The 22,380-nt window shown below is 42.8% G+C and overlaps 1 pseudogene; it reads left to right on the top strand.

Annotated features, from left to right (window-relative positions):
* Nucleotides 1-543: 543 nt before the first annotated feature.
* On the top strand, nt 544-21,547 carry LOC139417563 (uncharacterized; annotated as a pseudogene).
* The last annotated feature ends 833 nt before the right edge of the window (nt 21,548-22,380 follow it).

Raw genomic sequence — 22,380 nt, 5'->3', positions numbered from 1 at the left:
AGTCAGATAATTGCATGTTCCTATCTAAAACCTCAAAAATATGTTGCACAATTTGACCAAGTGTCTCTTAAAGTCACTCTTACATTTTTAGATTACATAATATGGGTACTCCGCTCAAGTAGAAAAAAGTCATCAAAATCATTGTTTATTCAGTAGTATTATGTATTTACTATTCTCTATTCACTCAATCATAACTCAGTATTTATAGACCATGATTTATGTTTTTTTTTTTTTAAGATCTCCTCTCTTAATTCAGAATTGTAGGAGTGAAACATTTAATGCATGGCATTGTGTGTTTGAGTTTCTCTGTTGTGTGTTTGAGTTTCTCTCTTTTTTCTAGGGTTCATAAAGCCGGTTGGGCCGGTTTTTGGGGATTTCTGCACAACCGGAATATCAAGGAAGAACTGGCCCAGGCGTCTGTGTTTGTGTCCTCTGGAGGAGGACCGCTCCAACCTGTTCCCAGGGTGGAGATTGGGGGGAGGGGGGAGCGCTCTCCATGCCTCCTTTTCCTCTCTTGCTTTCTCTCTCTGTTTCTCTATCCTTCTCTGGCACTGATCAACCAACTCTCCAGGGCTAAGGACGAGAGGGATTCTGATTCTGATTGGAGCAGAAGGGACAATTGGGTTGTTGATGGTACTGGGAAGAGGTGAGTGAGCCTGCTGTTAGTGTGAGTGGGGAGCAGGGGCATGTAAGGTTTGGGCGGGTTGGCAGGTGGGCAGGTGGCAGGAGTAAGGCTGGGCAGGAGAGTCCATTCATTAGCATACAAACAGTAGATCAAGAATGGTTGAAATCCCAGTGTTAAAGAAATTAGGGTTAAATTGACTCTACTGGGAGTTATCTGAACCCTCAAGAGAATGATACGCTCCCTGAAGTTAGTGTTGATGACTGTAGTTCATTGGGATGGAGTACTTTTAACTACATTAAGAGTAACCAGAGACAGGGAGTTAAATCTACGGAGTTATACACAGATGTGGGAGGGGCATCATTGTCATATTTCCCAGCATTCTCTTTTGCAGGTTGAGTTTAAAATGTTTTGTTTCAATATCTGTGTTTTCGCATGTACAGTACATTCATTTTATGCTACTGAAAGATAAGAAACATACGTTTTTTCTAAACGAATACAATCTATAAGTAGTCGGATTCATAGCAACCATTAGCAAGTGCTATAGTTGTTCTAGTTTACATGATGTAGGTAGTCTTCATGTATTGTGAGTTCTTCCCTACACTGACAGCCATTCTAAATGCAAGTTGTGAGTGATATTAGTGCTGGCCATCTTCTTGGAAGTTGGCTTCCAACAGAGATTGGAAATCACATTGCAAACCACCATAATGTGACACATTAAGAAATATTCAAATAAGGCTTTACATCGTTATAACTCAAAGGAAGTAAACTAAAAGTGAAATGTACTCTGCTATAGTTGATTGTTAATTTTAAAAAGACATACAAGTACACTGCTCAAAAAAATAAAGGGAACACTAAAATAACACATCCTAGATCTGAATGAATGAAATATTCTTATTAAATAATTTTTTCTTTACATAGTTGAATGTGCTGACAAAAAAATCACACGAAAATGATCAATGGAAATCAAATTGATCAACCCATGGAGGTCTGGATTTGGAGTCACACTCAAAATTAAAGTGGAAAACCACACTACAGGCTGATCCAACTTTGATGTAATGTCCTTAAAACAAGTCAAAATGAGGCTCAGTAGTGTGTGTGGCCTCCACGTGCCTGTATGACCTCCCTACAATGCCTGGGCATGCTCCTGATGAGGTGGCGGATGGTCTCCTGAGGGATCTCCTCCCAGACCTGGACTAAAGCATCCGCCAACTCCTGGACAGTCTGTGGTGCAACGTGGCGTTGGTGGATGGAGCGAGACATGATGTCCCAGATGTGCTCAATTGGATTCAGGTCTGGGGAACGGGCTGGCCAGTCCATAGCATCAATGCCTTCCTCTTGCAGGAACTGCTGACACACTCCAGCCACATGAGGTCTAGCATTGTCTTGCATTAGGAGGAACCCAGGGCCAACCGCACCAGCATATGGTCTCACAAGGGGTCTGAGGATCTCATCTCGGTACCTAATAGCAGTCAGGCTACCTCTGGCGAGCACATGGAGGGCTGTGCGGCACCCCAAAGAAATGTCACCCCACACCATGACTGACCCACCGCCAAACCGGTCATGCTGGAGGATGTTGCAGGCAGCAGAACGTTCTCCACGGCGTCTCCCCAACTGTCACGTCTGTCACATGTGCTCAGTGTGAACCTACTTTCATCTGTGAAGAGCACAGGGCGCCAGTGGCGAATTTGCCAATCTTGGTGTTCTCTGGCAAATGAAAAACGTCCTGCACGGTGTTGGGCTGTAAGCACAACCCCCACCTGTGGACGTCGGGCCCTCATACCACCCTCATGGAGTCTGTTTCTGACCGTTTGAGCAGACACATGCACATTTGTGGCCTGCTGGAGGTCATTTTGCAGGGCTCTGGCAGTGCTCCTCCTGCTCCTCCTTGCACAAAGGCGGAGGTAGCGGTCCTGCTGCTGGGTTGTTGCCCTCCTACGGCCTCCTCCATGTCTCCTGATGTACTGGCCTGTCTCCTGGTAGCGCCTCCATGCTCTGGACACTACGCTGACAGACACAGCAAACCTTCTTGCCACAGCTCGCATTGATGTGCCATCCTGGATGAGCTGCACTACCTGAGCCACTTGTGTGGGTTGTAGACTCCGTCTCATGCTACCACTAGAGTGAAAGCACCACCAGCATTCAAAAGTGACCAAAACATCAGCCAGGAAGCATAGGAACTGAGAAGTGGTCTGTGGTCCCCACCTGCAGAACCACTCCTTTTTGGGGGTGTCTTGCTAATTGCCTATAATTTCCCCCTGTTGTCTACTCCATTTGCACAACAGCATGTGAAATTTATTGTCAATCAGTGTTGCTTCCTAAGTGGACAGTTTGATTTCACAGAAGTGTGATTGACTTGGAGTTACATTGTGTTGTTTAAGTGCTCCCTTTATTTGTTTTGAGCAGGGTATAATTGGCAAGGGAGTTCATTAAAAACTATACTGAAAAGAGTAAATGGCATTTGGAGTTAAATTTAATCAACTCTCTGAGAGGTGGATACTTACTCCTTTTAGTGTAATTTTGTACTCCAAAAATATGAACAGCCCAACTAGAGTAGTTTAAACACCAAATAGGGGTGGGACCATATAAACCTCAAAAATAGTGTTACAAGTGACTCCATAGAAGTTAAAGGAACTCTTGCGATTTTACTGTGCAGGAAATAATTGTTTCCTTATGTACCCTCATTAAATTCTCATTAGAAATAGAAAAATATAATATTTAGAGAAAGGATGGGTGAATGAGGAATTATCTATAAAATGAAGAAGAGGAAGATGTTCTCCATATTAAATTGCATGATTTACAGGACAAATGGCTAGTAGTGTTTATTCATGGTTAAAATACACGTATCTCTAATTGCATCTTGTATGCAAACACAATGATTTTTTGTGTTAAATTTTTACCCCCTCTTTTGTGATTACGATTTTGTCTCAACGCTGCAACTCCCCAACGGGCTCGGGAGAGGTGAAGGTCTAGTCATGCGTCCTCCGAAACATGACCCACCAAACTTCGTATCTTAACACCCGCTCGCTTAACCCAGAAGCCAGCTGCACCAATGTGTCGGAGGAAACACTGTTCAACTGACAACCGAGGTCAGCCTGCAGGCACCCGGCTCGCCACAAGGAGTCACTAGAGCGCAGTGAGCCAAGTAAAGCCCCCCAGGCCAAACCCTCCCGACGCTGGGCCAATTGTGCAGCGCTCTATGGGACTCCTGGTCACGGCCGGTAATGATACAGCCTGGGATCAAACCCCAGTGACATCGCAATAATGTGATGCGGAGCCTTAGACCGCTGCGCCACTCAGGAGGCCACATAATATGTTTTTAAATGAACCAAACACAGTGTAGGGAAGTGGGCAGGGTTCACATTGAATTTGTCAGATGATGGAATAATGGTTTGTGGATTGACAGTGAGCTAGTGATCCATGTGTTGATTGGGACAGAGTAGGCGACAGAGCATGAAGGCAACAAACACTGGATGTGTGCAGTGAAAGGTGTTGTTTTACAGGGTCAGCCATAGTAGAATGGTGCCCCTGGAGCAAATTAGGGTTAATTGCCTTGCTCAAGGGCACATCGACCTTTCACTTACTGGCCCAACGGAACTGCTAGGCTACCTGCCACCTCACAGTAGCCTGTGCACTTTCTCAGAGCACAAATAATAACATTTTGTGAACATAACCCATTGTTGTGATTATGTCTGTTTCCCAACACTGTTTTGTACAGCATTGCACAATTAAAGGGGAAAGCAGGGATCGGTTCATACATTTTTGGACTGGTTAAAACTTGGTTAACTATAATTTTTATGTGATGGATGATCAGTCCTTGCATCCATAGTCTGTTGATCAATATAAGAGTGCTTAAACCAAATCAAATCAAATGTATTTATATAGACCTTCGTACATCAGCTGATATCTCAAAGTGCTGTACAGAAACCCAGCCTAAAACCCCAAACAGCAAGCAATGCAGGTGTAGAAGCACAGTGGCTAGGAAAAACTCCCTAGAAAGGCCAAAACCTAGGAAGAAGCCTATAGAGGAACCAGGCTATGTGGGGTGGCCAGTCCTCTTCTGGCTGTGCCGGGTGGAGATTATAACAGAACATGGCCAAGATGTTCAAATGTTCATAAATTACCAGCATGGTCAAATAATAATAATCACAGGCAGAACAGTTGAAACTGGAGTAGCAGCACGGCCAGGTGGACTGGGGACAGCAAGGAGTCATCATGTCAGTTAGTCCTGAGGCATGGTCCTAGGGCTCAGGTCCTCCGAGAGAGAGAAAGAAAGACAGAAAGAAAGAGAGAATTAGAGAGAGCATACTTAAATTCACACAGGACACCGGATAGGACAGGAGAAGTACTCCAGATATAACAAACTGACCCTAGTCCCCCGACACATAAACTACTGCAGCATAAACACTGGAGGCTGAGACAGGAGGGGTCAGGAGACACTGTGGCCCCATCCGATGACACCCCCAGACAGGGCCAAACAGGAAGAATATAACCTCACCCACTTTGCCAAAGCACAGCCCCCACACCACTAGAGGGATATCTTCAATCACCAACTTACCATCCCGAGACAAGGCCCACAAAGATCTCTGCAACGCACAACCCAAGGGGGGGCGCCAACTCAGACAGGAAGATCACATCAGTGACTCAACCCACTCAAGTGACGCACCCCTCCTAGGGACAGTATGAAAGAGCCCTAGTAAGCCAGTGACTCAGCCCCTGTAATAGGGTTAGAGGCAGAGAATCCCAGTGGAAAGAGGGGAACCGGCCAGGCAGAGACAGCAAGGGCAGTTCGTTGCTCCAGAGCCTTTCCATTCACCTTCACACTCCTGGGCTAGACTACACTCAATCATATGACCCACTGAAGAGATGAGTCGTCAGTAAAGACTTAAAGGTTGAGACCGAGTTTGCGTCTCTCACATGGGTAGGCAGACCATTCCATAAAAATGGAGCTCTATAGGAGAAAGCCCTGCCTCCAGCTGTTTGCTTAGAAATTCTAGGGACAATTAGGAGGCCTGCGTCTTGTGACCGTAGCGTACGTGTAGGTATGTACGGCAGGACCAAATCAGAGAGATAGGTAGGAGCAAGCCCATGTAATGCTTTGTAGGTTAGCAGTAAAACCTTGAAATCAGCCCTTGCCTTGACAGGAAGCCAGTGTAGGGAGGCTAGCACTGGAGTAATATGATCACATTTTTTGGTTCTAGTCAGGATTCTAGCAGCCGTATTTAGCACTAACTGAAGTTTATTTAGTGCTTTATCCGGGTAGCCGGAAAGTAGAGCATTGCAGTGGTCTAACCTAGAAGTGACAAAAGCATGGATACATTTTTCTGCATCATTTTTGGACAGAAAGTTTCTGATTTTTGCAATGTTACGTAGATGGAAAAAAGCTGTCCTTGAAACAGTCTTGATATGTTCTTCAAAAGAGAGATCAGGGTCCAGAGTAACGCCGAGGTCCTTCACAGTTGTATTTGAGAAGACTGTACAACCATTAAGATTAATTGTCAGATTCAACAGAAGATCTCTTTGTTTCTTGGGACCTAGAACAAGCATCTCTGTTTTGTCCGAGTTTAAAAGTAGAATGTTTGCAGCCATCCACTTCCTTATGTCTGAAACACATGCTTCTAGCGAGGGCAATTTTGGGGCTTCACCATGTTTCATTGAAATGTACAGCTGTGTGTCATCCGCATAGCAGGGAAAGTCAACATTATGTTTTCGAATGACATTACATTTCTCTGTCTCCATTCCCAGCTGTTACCAATACAAATGGGGGGGTTACCATTTTCTTGTTTTTAAATTCCTAAAATGCGCCTTTAGTGGTAGGTACTACAGGTGCGAGTGTCAGCTGTTTGTTCACCTACCCACAATTGCTAATAACCTGTTGGCAACCGCCCGACTATGTGTGTTAAAGTGAAAATCTGAGGCCCACACCCAACCACTAACCCTCAAAAATAGAAAATGTAGGGGTTGCAGGATCTTTTTTGTTGCCTGATTTAAACATGTTTCTGCTTATAATTCCCGACATTTTGGTAGGCTATTTGTTAGTCAACTTGTCTATAATTAGATACCTGCAGCTTCTGTTCTGTCATTATATGATGCCCTAGAAGACTAAACAAAACCTTGGTCAACAGAATAATGTAATAGATCGCTAGAATTAATGCTTCAATCTAGTTGACATCTGTAAAGTTTCTCTGTCATCTTTCGCGGAGCAAAGACGTTAAGGGACTGGGGAGAAAACACAATAGTGCAACACAAAAACTGGAAAGATTTTCTGTCAAAATGACAAATGACACCAGTTTGACCGGTTGAAAAGGAAAATAAACCTGTGAAAACGACCCAATGTTTTTCTGATAAGATTTCAGTTCGGCTTGGATGCATATTTTAAGCCTATGTGGTTGAAATACTATCAGCTTTTATGACAAAGTGAACACCTCTACAGATGGTATCTAACTGAGCATTGCATTCCTTCAAGATGCAGAAAGAAAGAAATCATTCTCCACTCCTGTTCCCATGTCCACATTTAGCCTACATTTGGTGTATCATTTTACAGCAAGAAATGCTGAAATTCTGCAGGAGTTAATATTAAGGCTATGTGAGAGGTTATAGACCTGCAGTCCTGGCCAAAGGTTTTGAGAATGACACAAATATACATTTTCACAAAGTCTGCTGCCTCAGTGTCTTTAGATATTTTTGTCAGATGTTACGATGGAATACTGAAGTATAATTAAAATAATTTCATATGTGTCAAAGGCTTTTATTGACAATTACATGAAGTTGATGCAAAGAGTCAATATTTGCAGTGTTGACCCTTCTTTTTCAAGACCTCTGCATTCAGCCCTGACATGCTGTCAATTAACTTCTGGGCCACATCCTGACTGATGGAAGCCCATTCTTGCATAATCAATGCTTGGAGTTTGTCAGAATTTGTGGGGTTTTGTTTGTCCACCCGCCTCTTGAGGATTGACCACAAGTTCTCAATGGGATTAAGGTCTGGGGAGTTTCCTGGCCATGGACCCAAAATATCGATGTTTTGTTCCCCGAGCCACTTAGTTATCACTTTTGCCTTATGGCAAGGTGCTCCATCATGCTGTAAAAGGCATTGTTTGTCACCAAACTGTTCCTGGATGGTTGGGAGAAGTTGCTCTCGGAGGATGTGTTGGCACCATTCTTTATTCATGGTTGTGTTCTTAGGCAAATTTGTGAGTGAGCCCACTCCCTTGGCTGAGAAGCAACCCCACACATGAATGGTCTCATGATGCTTTACTGTTGGGATGACACAGGACTGATGGTAGCGCTCACCTTGTCTTCTCCGGACAAGCTTTTTTCCGGATGCCCCAAACAATCAGAAAGGTGATTCATCAGAGAAAATGACTTTACCCCAGTCCTCAGCAGTCCAATCCCTGTACCATTTGCAAAATATCAGTCTGTCCCTGAAGCTTTTTCTGGAGAGATGTGGCTTCTTTGCTGCCCTTCTTGACACCAGGCCATCCTCCAAAAGTCTTTGCCTCACTGTGCGTGCAGATGCACTCACACCTGCCTGCTGCCATTCCTGAGCAAGCTCTGTACTGGTGGTGCCCCGATCCTGCAGTTGAATCAACTTTAGGAGACGGTCCTGGCGCTTGCTTGACTTTCTTGGGTGCCCTGAAGCCTTCTTCACAACAATTGAAAAGCTCTCCTTGAAGTTCTTGATGATCCGATAAATGGTTGATTGGGGTGCAATCTTACTGGCAGCAATATCCTGGCCTGTGAAGCCTTTTTTGTGCAAAACAATGATGGCGGCACATGTTTCCTTGCAGGTAACCATGGTTGACAGAGGAAGAACAATGATTCCAAGCACCACCCTCCTTTTGAAGCTTCCAGTCTGTTATTAGATCTCAATCAGCATGACAGAGTGATCCCCAGCCCTGTCCTCATCAACACTCACACCTGTGTTAACGAGAGAGTCACTGACATGATGTCAGCTGGTCCTTTTGTGGTAGGGCTGAAATGCAGTGGAAATGTTTTTTGGGAGTTCAAGTTCATTTGCATGACAAAGAGGGACGTTTGCAATTAATTGCAATTCATCTGATCACTCTTCATAACATTCTGGAGTATATGCAAATTGCCATACAAACTGAGGCAGCAGACTTTGTGAAAATGTATATTTGTGTCATTCTCAAAACTTTTGGCCACGACTACTCATCAAAACAGTAGGCCACAGTTCCCTTGATATGCCATAGGCCTATTTGAAGTCCCGTCTTGTATAGCGCTTCACAATCATCACATAATCATCACAATCATCTTACATAATGTAGCCGGCACTGCTATCATCCTATTTTACCACTTCAACAAATATTTTCCAAACATCACTTTTCTTTTGCAGCTTTTGTCATATTGAATTAAACTTCGACAATGTCCTTTTTTCTCGGTGGTTTGACGTTAGCTTTTTCTGCCCTTTCCCAAAAGCGTTATTTCGCGATTGGCTGTGTGGGCTATGTGGCTTGCCTACAGTTAAGCCCTAAAGTTTTGGCTTAAGCACTAATACCAGAAAAAAACTCAATGTAGCCTATATAAATTGCACAAGAATTATACACTTATGTTTTTTTTAAGGTATTGTTTCTTTTTATTTAACCAGCCCACCCGCCCTTCAGCCACACACTATTTAATGACCTTAAACCGGTCCGCCACGAGGATATAGCCGCAGGGACTGGGGGTTATGAGTCAACCCGTACGTCACTAGTAGGTACCATATAGCTGAGTCTATATTTCTATTGATATAGAAAATGTAGCCTTGTTACTGCCACCTGCAGTTTGCATGCATGTATTTGTGTCTATGTGTGAGTGCCATTGTGTCTCATTTCAGTAAATGCATGCTAAGTCTTTGATTTTTCAGGCTTCATTGACACTTTGAGACTGCATTTCTTGATGTGTGTCACAGACTCTTTAGCCACCTCGCTGTATCCTTATACTGTATACCGACATTCTCTTCTCCAAGTGTCTAGAGCTCTGCAATTCCTACTTTGTTGTGTTAACACCATAATGCAGTGCACAGTTACACAGTAATACAGCTCGTCAGTATTCATTTACAGCAAACAAACAGGTATTTACAGGGCATTTCATTAGATACATGTACTTTGGTATGAGCAAATCAGGCCTATTGTTCTGTGAATTTTCTGAATGATCAATAAGAGCAAATGTACTTTTACTTAGATCAAACAAGCGATTTTAGTCTAAATCCTAATATAGGTGTGTGTAATATACCGTGTTTATAATGTTCTTGTAGATACAGTGTTGTATAAGTGTGTATGTTACAGTTGAACTGAGAGTTTGTGACGTACAGTAGAGAACCATGAAAGCCAGCCAGCAGTGGAAGACAGGCAGGTCTTCTCTTGCTTCGCTGCAACGTTCGGGACATTTAGTCAACGTATCCCAACATGCCGAGAGAACGACTCTGATCAAAATGCAAAATAGTGTTTTCGAATGTGTAGACACACCCTCAAACATCTCATTTTTGGACTGAGATTCTTGGTCATATGGGTGAAAATAAGTACAAAGAAAAGAGGGAAGTAGTCAGGACTCAATACAAATATTTTATATTATAATAATGTGTGTCACTTTAGAGTTGTGCCCGCTTCAATATCTCAACAACAACTTCACATGCCCTATGAATGTCCTAGGAATACTGCTTCCCTCAGACATGTTATGTTTCATGGCCCAATTGTAAGGATATCACATGACAGGATTGCATTGTCACCTTACAGCAATAATGAGATTTCACCAAGAATGTTTCTTATTCTATGACTTATATATTGACCTCTAGTCTAGATTCTAGAACATAGGAGAGGGAAGTATACAGCTATCAAGTGCTTCTCTCTCTCTCTCTCTCCCTCTCTCTCTCACACACACACACACACACACACACACACACACACACACACACACACACACACACACAAATTGAGGCCTTCGGCGCAGTCCTCTGAAAACGTTATAGTTTCCCGTATCTCTGTACAATTTTACCCTCACGTTTGTGCGGGGCAAGGCCATAAGGGCTGCTGTGCAGAATGCACACTAGCATGCTCTTCTGTAGATCTGAATGTACAGTTAACTATTTTGGTTGGAATATCTTCCCCAGTTGATGACATTGCTGACTGTAGTGGATGACAGCTGAGCGAAAGAGGGGCTCTGTGTCCAGGTCAGCTGTGACAGCCTAGTGTTACCATGGCTCTGGAGGGTTTCAACAAGCTCTTCCACAAACTGAGGGAGGCCCATGAGAGAGAGGTCAAAGGTGAGTGAGCATTCCTCCAACAGTATCAGTGTCACTGATACTCTGAAACGTGAGTCAAAACAAAAGAGTGAATGGACTAACAACTTTATTACGTCTTGGCCTCCCGGGTGGCGCAGTGGTTAAGGGCGCTGTACTGCAGCGCCAGCTGTGCCATCAGAGTCCCTGGGTTTGCGCCCAGGCTCTGTCGTAACCGGCCGCGACCGGGAGGTCCGTGGGGCGACGCACAATTGGCCTAGCGTCGGTAGGGATGTCCTTGTCTCATCGCGCACCAGCGATTCCTGTGGCTAACCAAGGTTGCCAGGTGCACGGTGTAGCCTCCGACACATTGGTGCGGCTGGCTTCCGGGTTGGAGGCGCTGCAGTGCGGCTGGTTGGGTTGTGTATCGGAGGACGCATGACTTTCAACCTTTGTCGCTACTACAACAATTGGATACCACGAAATTGGGGAGAAAAAGGGGTAAATTATTATTTTTTTAAATCAAAAACTTTATTACGTCTTTGTAACAGCAAATAATGTCTTTGTAATACTGGAAGCTGAGTGTCTGTAATGTGTAGCACTTAATTATGCACGTGTGGTTTTCGGGAAATCACGCAAAGATTTCCCCCTGTGAATTGTTTTTTTTCATTTTTTCCCCGTGAAATTTTCACAAGTCAGATGTGTTTTTTTGACACGTGAAGTTTCACATGTACATGAAAAACAAACAAACACACATTTATTTGTCACCACTTCCAGCAATATCTGGTCTCCAATCCAGGACCAAACCTGCTTAGGCAAATCAGCAGTGGGATGAAGGGTGGTATGTTTCTATGTTGCTAGAATGAATGAGTCAAAACTTACAACTGGAACAAAAAAATGTAACTTTTGAGTTTATGTTTTGCTTTCAATATCATCATTATTTTTGTTTGCAACACTAAGAATGTTGATCTCGACATCAGAAGTTTGGTTTTCTATTTACAGTGTTGGGGAAGCCACTCTGAAAATATGGTTTACCAAGCTATTATTTCACACTGGAAAAGGTTCAACTACACTAAAGCTACCCTTTAGAAAAATATAGCTACCTAACTAAAGTTACTTTGAAAGAGTAGTTCACTACATCCAAACTACTTAGTGAAAAATGATCATATCTAAATGTGAAATTTCATAGACTTCACATTGCAAGAATAGATCACTCTGGAGTCAGATGTTAACAGGATGTGTTATTTAGCCTATTAAACACAAAACGATGTTTCAAATGAGAATTAGGCAGGTCTGATGCCGTCTTCACCCATGTTTTAGTTTATTTTAGCAAAGAAAAGTAGTGTGAAGTTCCAGTAGTTAGCTACACCACTACATGGCAATTGTTTTTAATTAACTACCGAAAATACTGCTAGTTGATCTACAACTCCCCAACACTGGATATTAATGGCACAAATGTTACTCACTCACTTGAGGATTGCACAATATAATAACACTATTACTCTATTAAAGGTGTTTAAAGTGTCAATCCTTAATTGAAACATTAACAAAGTGCCCTCCCCGCCACAGTTTCGGTAAAAAGCAATGGGGCTGAAAAACGCAACAACTCAAATCCATAGACTACAATTAACGGACTAACCATCCATGATATCAAAATGATTGTTTAACAATGTTTTTAGACTTTACAGTGTTTGTTTACATTTACTTAATTTAAAACATTGGAATAAATGTGGAGTTTTTTTTACATGTGGAACTTTCAATTAGATTTTCACTTTGATGTCTGGAATTGCAAGTTCACTTGAACATTTTCCACATATGAAACTGCAAATTACATTTTTACATTTGATTGTTTTTCGCTTGTGAACGTGCAATTCTACATGTGAGGTGAAAAACATGTTATACTCCTCATATGGAAAGGTGGTGTTAACATGTGAACACTAAATTGAATACATGTTAAAAATGTGGTTTCACAAGTAAAATTGAAGCTCAACATGTGAAAACAGCTATTTCACATGTTTCTCTCTCTCTCTATTTCTCTCTCTATATTTCTATTTCTATGTCTCGTTCTATTTATCTTTCTCTCTCTCTCTCTCTCTCTCTCTAGAATGGCAAGAGACATTTCAGGAGCTGAACAATAAAAACAGCTGGTGAGTAAAGCACTTCATTAAAGGTGACATGTTGATATATGGGAGATGTAGTGATGGCAGTTCTTGGTGTGTTACTCTGAGTAGTGAAACAAAGCAAATGGAGGAGCTGTTTAACAAGAACCAACAGCTGAAAGAGCACCAGAGGTTACTTACAGAAAACATCAAACAGCTGGAAAATAGGTGGGTCCCTCTGTGTGTCTCTGTGTTTGGGTATTCTCTATTAGTATTTTTAGCTGAACGTTTTATTTTTCACATGCACATGTACAGTGAAATTCTTAACTTGCAAGCCCTACCCAACAGTGCAGTATACAATATCAAAAAAGTATACTAACTAATTGGAGAGTATATTTTTTAAACCACAATAAATATTAAAATAGGGTGTTTTAGGGTGTGCTGTCTTAACACAATTTGTTGCTGAATGTGTGTCAATGTTTGACCCCCTGGTGACCGCTGTGCTGCAGGTTGAGGGCGGGGCTCTGTGACAGGTGTACTGTCACTCAGGACGTGGCCAAGCGCAGGCAGCAGGAGTATGAGACCTCCCAGATCCAGAGCCTCCATCATATTTCCATCCTGGGTAGCTAGCTAACACATCAACCCCTCCTTCACATGCATCTCAAGCATTGTGTAAAGATCCAACAATAATGCTTATTTTATAGCTACAGTATAGTACTTAAACATTAGCCATGGACTGTGGGTTATTTTGTAGTGGGAAAGATGAACAAAATGAAAACGGAGAACCAGAGACTGCAAGAAGAAGTCAGTCATCTGAGAGGAGCACAAGAGTGAGTTATATGCACCGAGTGACCCAAATATTATGAACACCTGCTCTTTCCATGACATAGACTGACCAGGTGAATCCAGGTGAAAGCTATGATCCTTTACTGATGTCACTTGATAAATCCACTTCAATCAGTGTCGGTGCAGGGGAGGAGACGGGTTAAAGAAGGATTTGTATTCACACCCCTTGACTTGTTCCACATTTTGTTGTGTTACATCAACAAAAAAATAAAAACAATCTCATCCATCTACACACAATACCCCATAATAACAAAGTTAAAACATGTTTATAGACATTTTGGAGAATTGTATTGAAAACAAAATACAGAAATGTCTGATTTACATAAGTATTCACAGCTGTACATGTTAGAATCACCTTTGGCAGCAATTACAGCTGTGAGTCTTTCTGGGTCTTTCTGAGTTTTACACACCTGGATTGTCAAATATTTACATTATTATTTTTTAAGTTCTTCAAGCTCTGTCTACTTGGTGGTTGATCATTGCCAGACAGCCATTTTCAAGTCTTGCCATAGATTTTTAAGCTGAAGTCAAAACCTTAACTAAGTCACTCAGGAACATTCAATTTTGTCTTGGTAAGCAATTCCAGTTTAGATTTGGTCTTGCGTTTTAGTTTATTGTCCTGCTGAAAGGTGGATTTTTCTCCCAGTGTCTATTGGAAAGCAGACTGAAACAGGTATTCCTCTAGGATTTTGCCTGTGCTTAGCTCCATTCCAGTTCTTGTTGTCCTAAAAAGCTCCCTAGTCCTTGTCGATGACAAGCATACGCATAACATGATGCAGCCACCACCATCCTTGACAATATGAAGAGTGGTACTCAGTGATTTGTGTTGTTGGATTTTCCCCAAACATAATGCTTTGTGTTGTGTACATAAAGTACATTTATTTGCATTTTTTGCATTATTACTTTTGCAAACAGGATGCATGTTTTGGAATATTTGTATTCTGTACAGGCTTCCTTCATTTCACTCTGTCATTTAGGTTATTATTGTGGAGTAACTACAGTGTTGCTGATCCATCTTCAGTTTTCTCCTGTCACAGCCATTAAACAATGTAATTGTTTTAAAGTCACCATTGGCCTCACAGTGAAATCCCTGAGTGGTTTCCTTCCTCTCTGGCAACTGAGTTAAGAAGGACACCTGTATCTCTGTAGTGACTGGATGTATTGATACACCATCCTAAGTGTAATTAATAACATCACTATGCTCAAAGGGATATTCAGTGTCTGCTTTTAAATGTTTTACCCGTCTACCAATAGGTAGCCCTTCTTTGCAAGGCATTGCAAAACCTCACTGGTCTTTGTGGTTAAATCTGTGTTTGAATTTCACTGCTTGACTGAGGGACCTTACAGATAATTATGTGTGTGGTACATACATGAAGTAGTCACTAAAAAATCATGTTAAACACTATTATTGCACACAGAGTCCATGCAGTCCATGCAACTTATTATGTGACTTGTTAAGCACATTTGTACTCCTGAACTAATTTTGGCTTGCCATAACAAAGGGGTTGAATACTTATTGACTCAAGACATTTCAGCATTTCGTTTAAAATTAATTTGTAAAACATTCTAAAAACATAATTCCACTTTGACATTATGGAGTATCGTGTGTAGACCAGTGACACAACATCTCAATTTAATCCATTTATTTTAAAATCTTGCTGTAACACAACAAAATGTGGAAAAGTTTAAAGTGTGTGAATACTTTCTGAACACACTGTTTGTGAGAGGGTGAATGGGCAAGATAAAAGATTTAAGTGCCTTTGAACGGGGTACGGTAGGTAGTAGGTGCCAGGCGCACCGGTTTGTGTCAAGAGCTGCAATACTTCAGAGTTTTTCCACGCTCAACAGTTTCCCGTTTGTATCAAGAATGGGCCAACACCCAAAGGACATCCAGCCAACTTGACACAACTGTGGGAAGCAACTGTGGGAGTCAACATAGGCCAGCATCTCTGTGAAAAGCTTTCGACACCTTGTAGAGTCCATGCCTCGAAGAATTGAGGCTGTTCTGAGGGCAAAAGGAGGCTGGGTGTGCAAATCAATATTAGGAAGGTTATCTTGTCGTTTTGTATACGCAGCCTGTGTTTTATTACAAGAGAGCCTATTGTTGTGTGTAACTTTGCGTGAATAAATGTGATTTTGTCTTGTTAGTTGGAGCATAACATTCTTGTCATTTCAGGGGTCAGAGTGGACATTCCTCCTCCCAGGATGCAACCCCGGAGGTCAGGCAGTCTGCTGACATTTCACCTTCTGCTGTGCCACACGCCACAGCCATCAGGTCTCTCAGCCAGCCACCAGAGGGCGCCACTGCAGGGCTGTCCATGGTCAATACTGAGACGGGCCACAGACGTTCCTTTTTAGCTGACGGTGAGAGGAAAGAATACACTTCTCATCATGAACTTAAAATATTTCGAGTCAATTAATGATAACTCATAATTATCACCAGTATAATCATCAGGATTTGTTTTCTTCTTTGGGCTTTTTGACAAAATAGAGACGCTACTTGAACGTAGACATGTGAAGGGATGGAATGGAAAACAATCCTATGTAAGTGATTTTGTTTGTCTTAAAAACAAATCATTGCTGAACATATGGATCAATATAGAACAAGTCAAAATGTCCCCTCTCAGCCACCATCTATCTACCTTCTTAACACACACAGAAATCCCATAAGCCTCTATTCATGTCCACTCCCATCCCACAAGCATTGAGGCCAGAGCAAAGTACAGCCAGAGGCGACACTGGAGAGAAGAGGTGAGCAAGTGAGGCAATAACAGCAAAAGATAGTGAAAAGAGAAGCACATTTACCTTATAACCTTTTCCTCTCTTCCCTCTCTTTCTCCTCTTCCCCCATCCTTCCCTTCTCTTAGAGTCCATAGTATGGAAACAATTGGCCAGCAGCGCTACCCTGTCACTCCCTCCATTCCCCCCCACCTGTTTGTCCTGAAGAACACCCCTCTCCCTTCTTCCTCCTCTTTATCCTCCTCCTCTCTACGTGGAGATGAGAAGCAAAAATGTGACCTGGTCCATGCCCCGGTCCCCTACCGTCCATTTCCTATCAAGAGTGCCCATCTCTCTGTTCCCTGGCCCCTGCCCGAGCACTCTGACTGGGGCACCCTGGCCACCTCTGTTGGCGATGGCCTGGTGGTCCACCCCAACCCTAACCCCAACCTCCAGACCTTCCACCAGCAGAGCAGCAGCAACAACCAGAGCAGGGGGCAGAGCACTGGGCAGGCCTGGCCCAAGCCTGGGAAGAGCCCAGCTGCACGGGTCCAGGACCAAGACAGGCAGGGGGTGCAGCACCCATGTCGGGATGTGTTGGTGCAGCCAGAGAGGGTGTTTGGGGAGGGGCTGAAAGGGGCTGACTCTCCTCTGGACCTGTCTGACCCTGGGAGGTTCAAAAGCAGTAAGTCACCACAGGACAGCAAGGCCAGCCCCACACTGCAGGATGTATACATAGAGGGAGAGACATCTAACAGGGCCACGAGGACAGACTCCTCCCCACAGATCCAGGCCAGTCCTCCCTCTTCCTCTTCTTTTCCACCTGCTCCTCCCTCATCCTCCTCTTCTACACCTCCCTCCAGCCAACAGAGGCAAAGCCCCAGTGATCACAACCTCAAGGTACTTTACGGAAGCATTCCTCTCAATGAACATGTGAAATAGACAAACCAACACACACCAGTGTTTTTTTTTCATGACCATGGCATTATTCCTATCTATTACAGCATGTTGGATGACTGTCATTCATACTCCATTCAACCATTTCACTGTAACATTGATAGGTTTAGGCTACTACATGATACTTGAGTTTTCCCTATACCCATCATGAGGTTTCCACAACCTATCCTATGAATGAAAGTTTACAACGTAGGTGCACACAGGTCGAGAGAAAATTGAGGTGACAGACAGTGACACATGGACAGACAGTGACACATTCAATACCGTCTTGCACACTCTTGCCTGTATCTAGCTTATTTAGGGTGTAATCATTAGTCCAACAGTTGCAAACACAAGTTTTATTGGACAAATGCAGGTATTTTATATCCCCGTTTCGTTTGCTACCGTTTAAGAAAAGTTTTTCAACAGAATCGGCATAATGAATACATCCCTGATCACACATAAACACAGGTCACTTTCATAGCAGCCATATTGTATTCCTTCTCACCTCTATGCACTCTCTATGCGTCACCAGACAAAAAAAACTTTCCAAGCCAAATCATGTCATAACCGCTACACACAGCCTACATCATTGTCCCCATGTTAGCTAAAGTAACATCCTAGTCAACATAGCAAATAGAACTAATGCGTTAGTAAACTCGCTACAATCATGCAGTAACGTTACAGTGCATATAGGCAGTAAGCAGTTACACCGGCGGGCCCCGGTGGCAATAAATTATTAAACCAAAAGCTTACCTTGACTTGGAAGAGTTCCAGTGTTGTGTTGGAAAGTCATAGCCAGCTAGCTAACATAGCGTCCCTCTGTTTGAGCCGGGTGTTTGAGTAACTAAACTAGCCAGCTGCATTTGCTAGCTAAGTAAGTGAAACTGAAGGAATTTTTTGTATCTCTCTCTCTCTCTCTCTTCTCCCTCGTTTTTGAAAAAAAGTATTTGTTGAAAACTGTTCAACTATTACATTTCTCTCTCTTTGAGTCAATTACACACCACATTTTATGCACTGCAGTGCTAGCTAGCTGTAGCTTATGCTTTCAGTACTAGACTAATTCTCTGATCCTTTGATTGGGTGGACAACATGTCAGTTCATGCTGCATGAGCTCTGATAGGTTGGAGGACGTCTTCCAGAAGTTGTCATAATTACTATGTAAGTCTATGGAAGGGGATGAGAACCATGAGCCTTCTAGGTTTTGTATTGAATTCAATGCACCAAAAGGAGGATGGAAGCAAGCTGTCCTCCGGCTACACCATGTTTCTACCCTACAGAGTGCTGTTGATGCTACTGTAGACCTTCATTTCAAAGCAGTGTGTTTTAATCAATTATTTGGTGATGTGTGAATACATTTAGTATAGTTTTTCCTAAAAAAGGATGACTTTTTCAATATTTTACCATTTACATTTTTTTTATAAATTCACTGAGGAGGATGGTCCTCCCCTTCCTCCTCTGAGGACCCCCCACTGACACACACGTGTGTGATTTAGTAATTTGATATGTCTAACCCCGTCCACAGGAGGGAGGGCAATCAGAGATGGTGGAAGCTGATGGGAAAGCAGATAAAAGAACAGGAAAGGAGTCTAAGGACAGGAAAGACCCTGTTCTGACCATCTCACTGCATCCAGGTACAGAACACCGCGACAAGGCTGTATGTGTATGTGTACAAGTACATATAATAATAATAATAATAATAATAATAATAATACATTTTTTTTGCGCCTTTCAAGATACACAAGGAAATAATAAAATATTAAATATAAACATGTCTATTACAAAAAGTAGCATGGCTCCCAAAAGAAGTTACTATTTTTCCTCAATTGCTTCTGTATTGTTGCCGCAATCAAGGGGGAGGCCGATGACATCAGAGTGAACCATCAGGCCAACTTCTTGAATTGTCAAACCCTTGAATTTCTAAAAAACACTATTAACGCTGTTGAAATTAAATCGTATTACTTTATTTTTCTTTTCTCTGCCTCGTTCTGGAACCACCTCATTGCCGCAACTTAATTTCAAGGAAAGTCACGTTTGCAATAATATCATGTGAAACAATGTGTGGGAACTCAGGTTGGAAAAGTCCATTATTATGAACCAGTCCGTGGGTGGAACAGTCCATTATTATGCACTAGTCAGGGTGAAATAGTCTATTATTATGAACTAGTCATTGTGAAATAGTCCATTATTATGAACCAGTCAGGGTGGAATAGTCCATTATTATGTACCAGTCATTGTGATATAGTCCATTATTATGAAACAGTCCGTGGGTGATTAATGATACTTGTTTCTACTATTATGAGATTACATGTATATGAATATTGATATGAGGACCTTGAGCAGGAAGTTTGAACTCATCCATGATTTTATTTCTTGAAGACAGTTGAGTGATGATGGGGAGGTCAGAGGTGAACGTAGATTTGCATGTCATCAGCGTAACAGTGGGATTGCAGACCGTATTGATGGATGATTTGGCCGAGGGGTAGGATGTAGATGATGAAAAGGAGAGGCCCTAGGTCTGAGCCTTGGGGGACTCCCTGGCGGACAGCATAATGGGCAGATTTGAAGTGTCCCAGGGTCACTAACTGCTGCCTGTCCAACAGGTAGGACCTGAACTAGGCTAGAGCTGTTCCGATAATTACCCGAGGCCTCTCCATTCTTTCAAGGAGGAAGTTCAGTAGGATGAGGAGGTTTAGATTGCTAGAGTCAGCCAGAGTAATCTACTAGTAGTAGAGATCGTTTACCACTTGAACCAGAGCCGTTTCCATGCTGTGGTTGGCCCTAAACCCCGATTGAAGACGCTCAAAGACGTTATTGGAAGCCATGTGCTGATGGAGTTGGGAAGGTACATTGGCCATAAAGGGAATGTTGGATATTAGCTTGTAGTTGTTGAGGTTAGCTGGGTCAAGTCCTTGTTATTTTCACAATGGGTGGGACAGCAGCCAGTTTGAGATCAGGTGGAACAGTGTCAAAACAGAAGGACACGTTAACAACCGTGAAGGGAGAGATTGCAGGAAGACATGTCTTGACTAGGGAAGTGGGCATAGGATCAAGGGAGCAGGTTGAAGCTTTGGATTTGGTGACTAGACCAGAGATGAACTCAGCATCAAGAGGGGAGAAGGCGGAGAGGGAGGAAATGGTTGCTGAGTCGAGTCTATGGAGGGAGCTTACTCAGTGGACTTTGTTTGAGCTGTATCCATTTTATTGTCTATTTTGTTTTGGAAGATGTCCAGCTACTGACGACAGAGGTCAACTGTAGCATTGAGGGGGGGAGTCATTCTGTGGCTGTAGTACTGTAGCTTTTTGATTGTGCAGAAGAAAACTCTCAGGCTATTATGACCTTTACTGATTATGTTTGAGTAGTGGGTAGACTTGGTCTTGTGGAGAGCGTCTTTGTAGTTTGAGACATGTTCCTTATATGCATGTACTGTGAGCCCTGTTTTCTTATCCAGCCATTCCAGCTGGGGGCCGGCAGCCTTCATGGTACGTAGTTTGGGTGTGTACCCGGGTGAAGACTGGGAGAAACCGTTTTTTTTGTTTGATATGTTTCTCTGTAATTACAGTGGTGCTCCTTGAGGCTCTGAATTATGGATTACAGAATAAACTTTACTCCAACGGCAAGGCAAGTGTCTACTCTCCCTATATGTCCACAGTCTGTAAACTGAAACTGATTTGAGGTTATTGACCGTTAGTATCTTGTCATTGTTTGACATTTACAGTCAGCCCAAAGCACTGCAGCAGGGAGCAACTCAGACGACCAGGAAGTGGAGAGCAGTCTGTCTGGGTCAGAGAGCAGCCAGAGTTCCAAGAGGAAGTGGACTAGGCTGGACACAGACACTGAGGGTAAGGATGGATAGAGAGGGGGGGGGGGGGGGGGGGGGGAGAAGGGGAAGTGAAAGGGGGAGAGAGAGAGAGAGAGAAAGTGAAAGAGAAATAGATAGAAAGATCACACATGAAGTCAAATGTGTGTCTTGTATCAAGCTGTGGGATTATTTTCTCTTGTTCTCCTCTAGCTCCTCATCAGAAGGAAAAGAGGATCAACCTTCTTAGTACAGTAACTGGGGAAGAGCCCACAGAAGTGAAACAGATGACCGGTCAAGGATAAAATAACACAGGTCTGTAGCTCACACTTACTATACTGTGCTTACTGAATGTCTGAGAAGTAGCCGGAATGTCACAACGAGATGGAAACACATAATTGTCAGTAGAATGTGTTATTTTCACAGGAAATGTCCCTCATCTAAGAATAGGGTAAAAGAGAGGGTGGGGGAAGTGAGACAAACTGTGCATTAAACTATTGTCTTCATATAAACCCCTTGGCCTGTAGCTCTGTGTTGCTGAAACACAGATTGAATGACATTTATTAAGAGAGTAAAATAACTACACTTAGACCTCAACCTCTTTTTGTTGTTCCTCTTCCCTCAGTCATGTGACGTTCAATGTAAAAGAGGATCAAGGCATTGTAGTCCCCAGGAGGACATCTATCAGCTGTATTCCACCCTCCTCATCACCCCTCATTGCAATGAAAATGTCTGCCTTGCTGGAACAGAGGGACAGACAGTGTCAAAGACTTGAACAGAGCTTCTTCCATCTGACTGTTGTCCTTTCAGTAGAGGGTTCTTGCTAGTGGGCGTTATGCATTTCAATGGAATAACCTTGATAATGACTAGCTAGATAATAACCTTGTGATTAATATTCAATTATCCTCCAACTGATAATGTATTTCACGCTGACTTCCCAGTATTGCTGTTGTCTCAGAAGGCCAAACAGGGGGAGTTGACACTGTACTAGAGCGCCGACTTTATCTCTCTCTCTCCCACTCTCTCGCTCTCTCTGTAACCACTATCTCTACTTCTCTCTCACACTAATCTTGTTCTCTCATACATATTCATACATTTCTACTTCGTGGCAGAACTGTCAACTCCGCCTGGCTATTTTTGTCA

This window comes from Oncorhynchus clarkii, chromosome 9 (genome assembly GCF_045791955.1).
Source record: "Oncorhynchus clarkii lewisi isolate Uvic-CL-2024 chromosome 9, UVic_Ocla_1.0, whole genome shotgun sequence".
Lineage (NCBI taxonomy): Eukaryota > Metazoa > Chordata > Actinopteri > Salmoniformes > Salmonidae > Oncorhynchus > Oncorhynchus clarkii.
The sequence above is the reverse complement of the archived record's forward strand: the minus strand, read 5'-3'. Positions and strand labels throughout refer to the sequence as shown.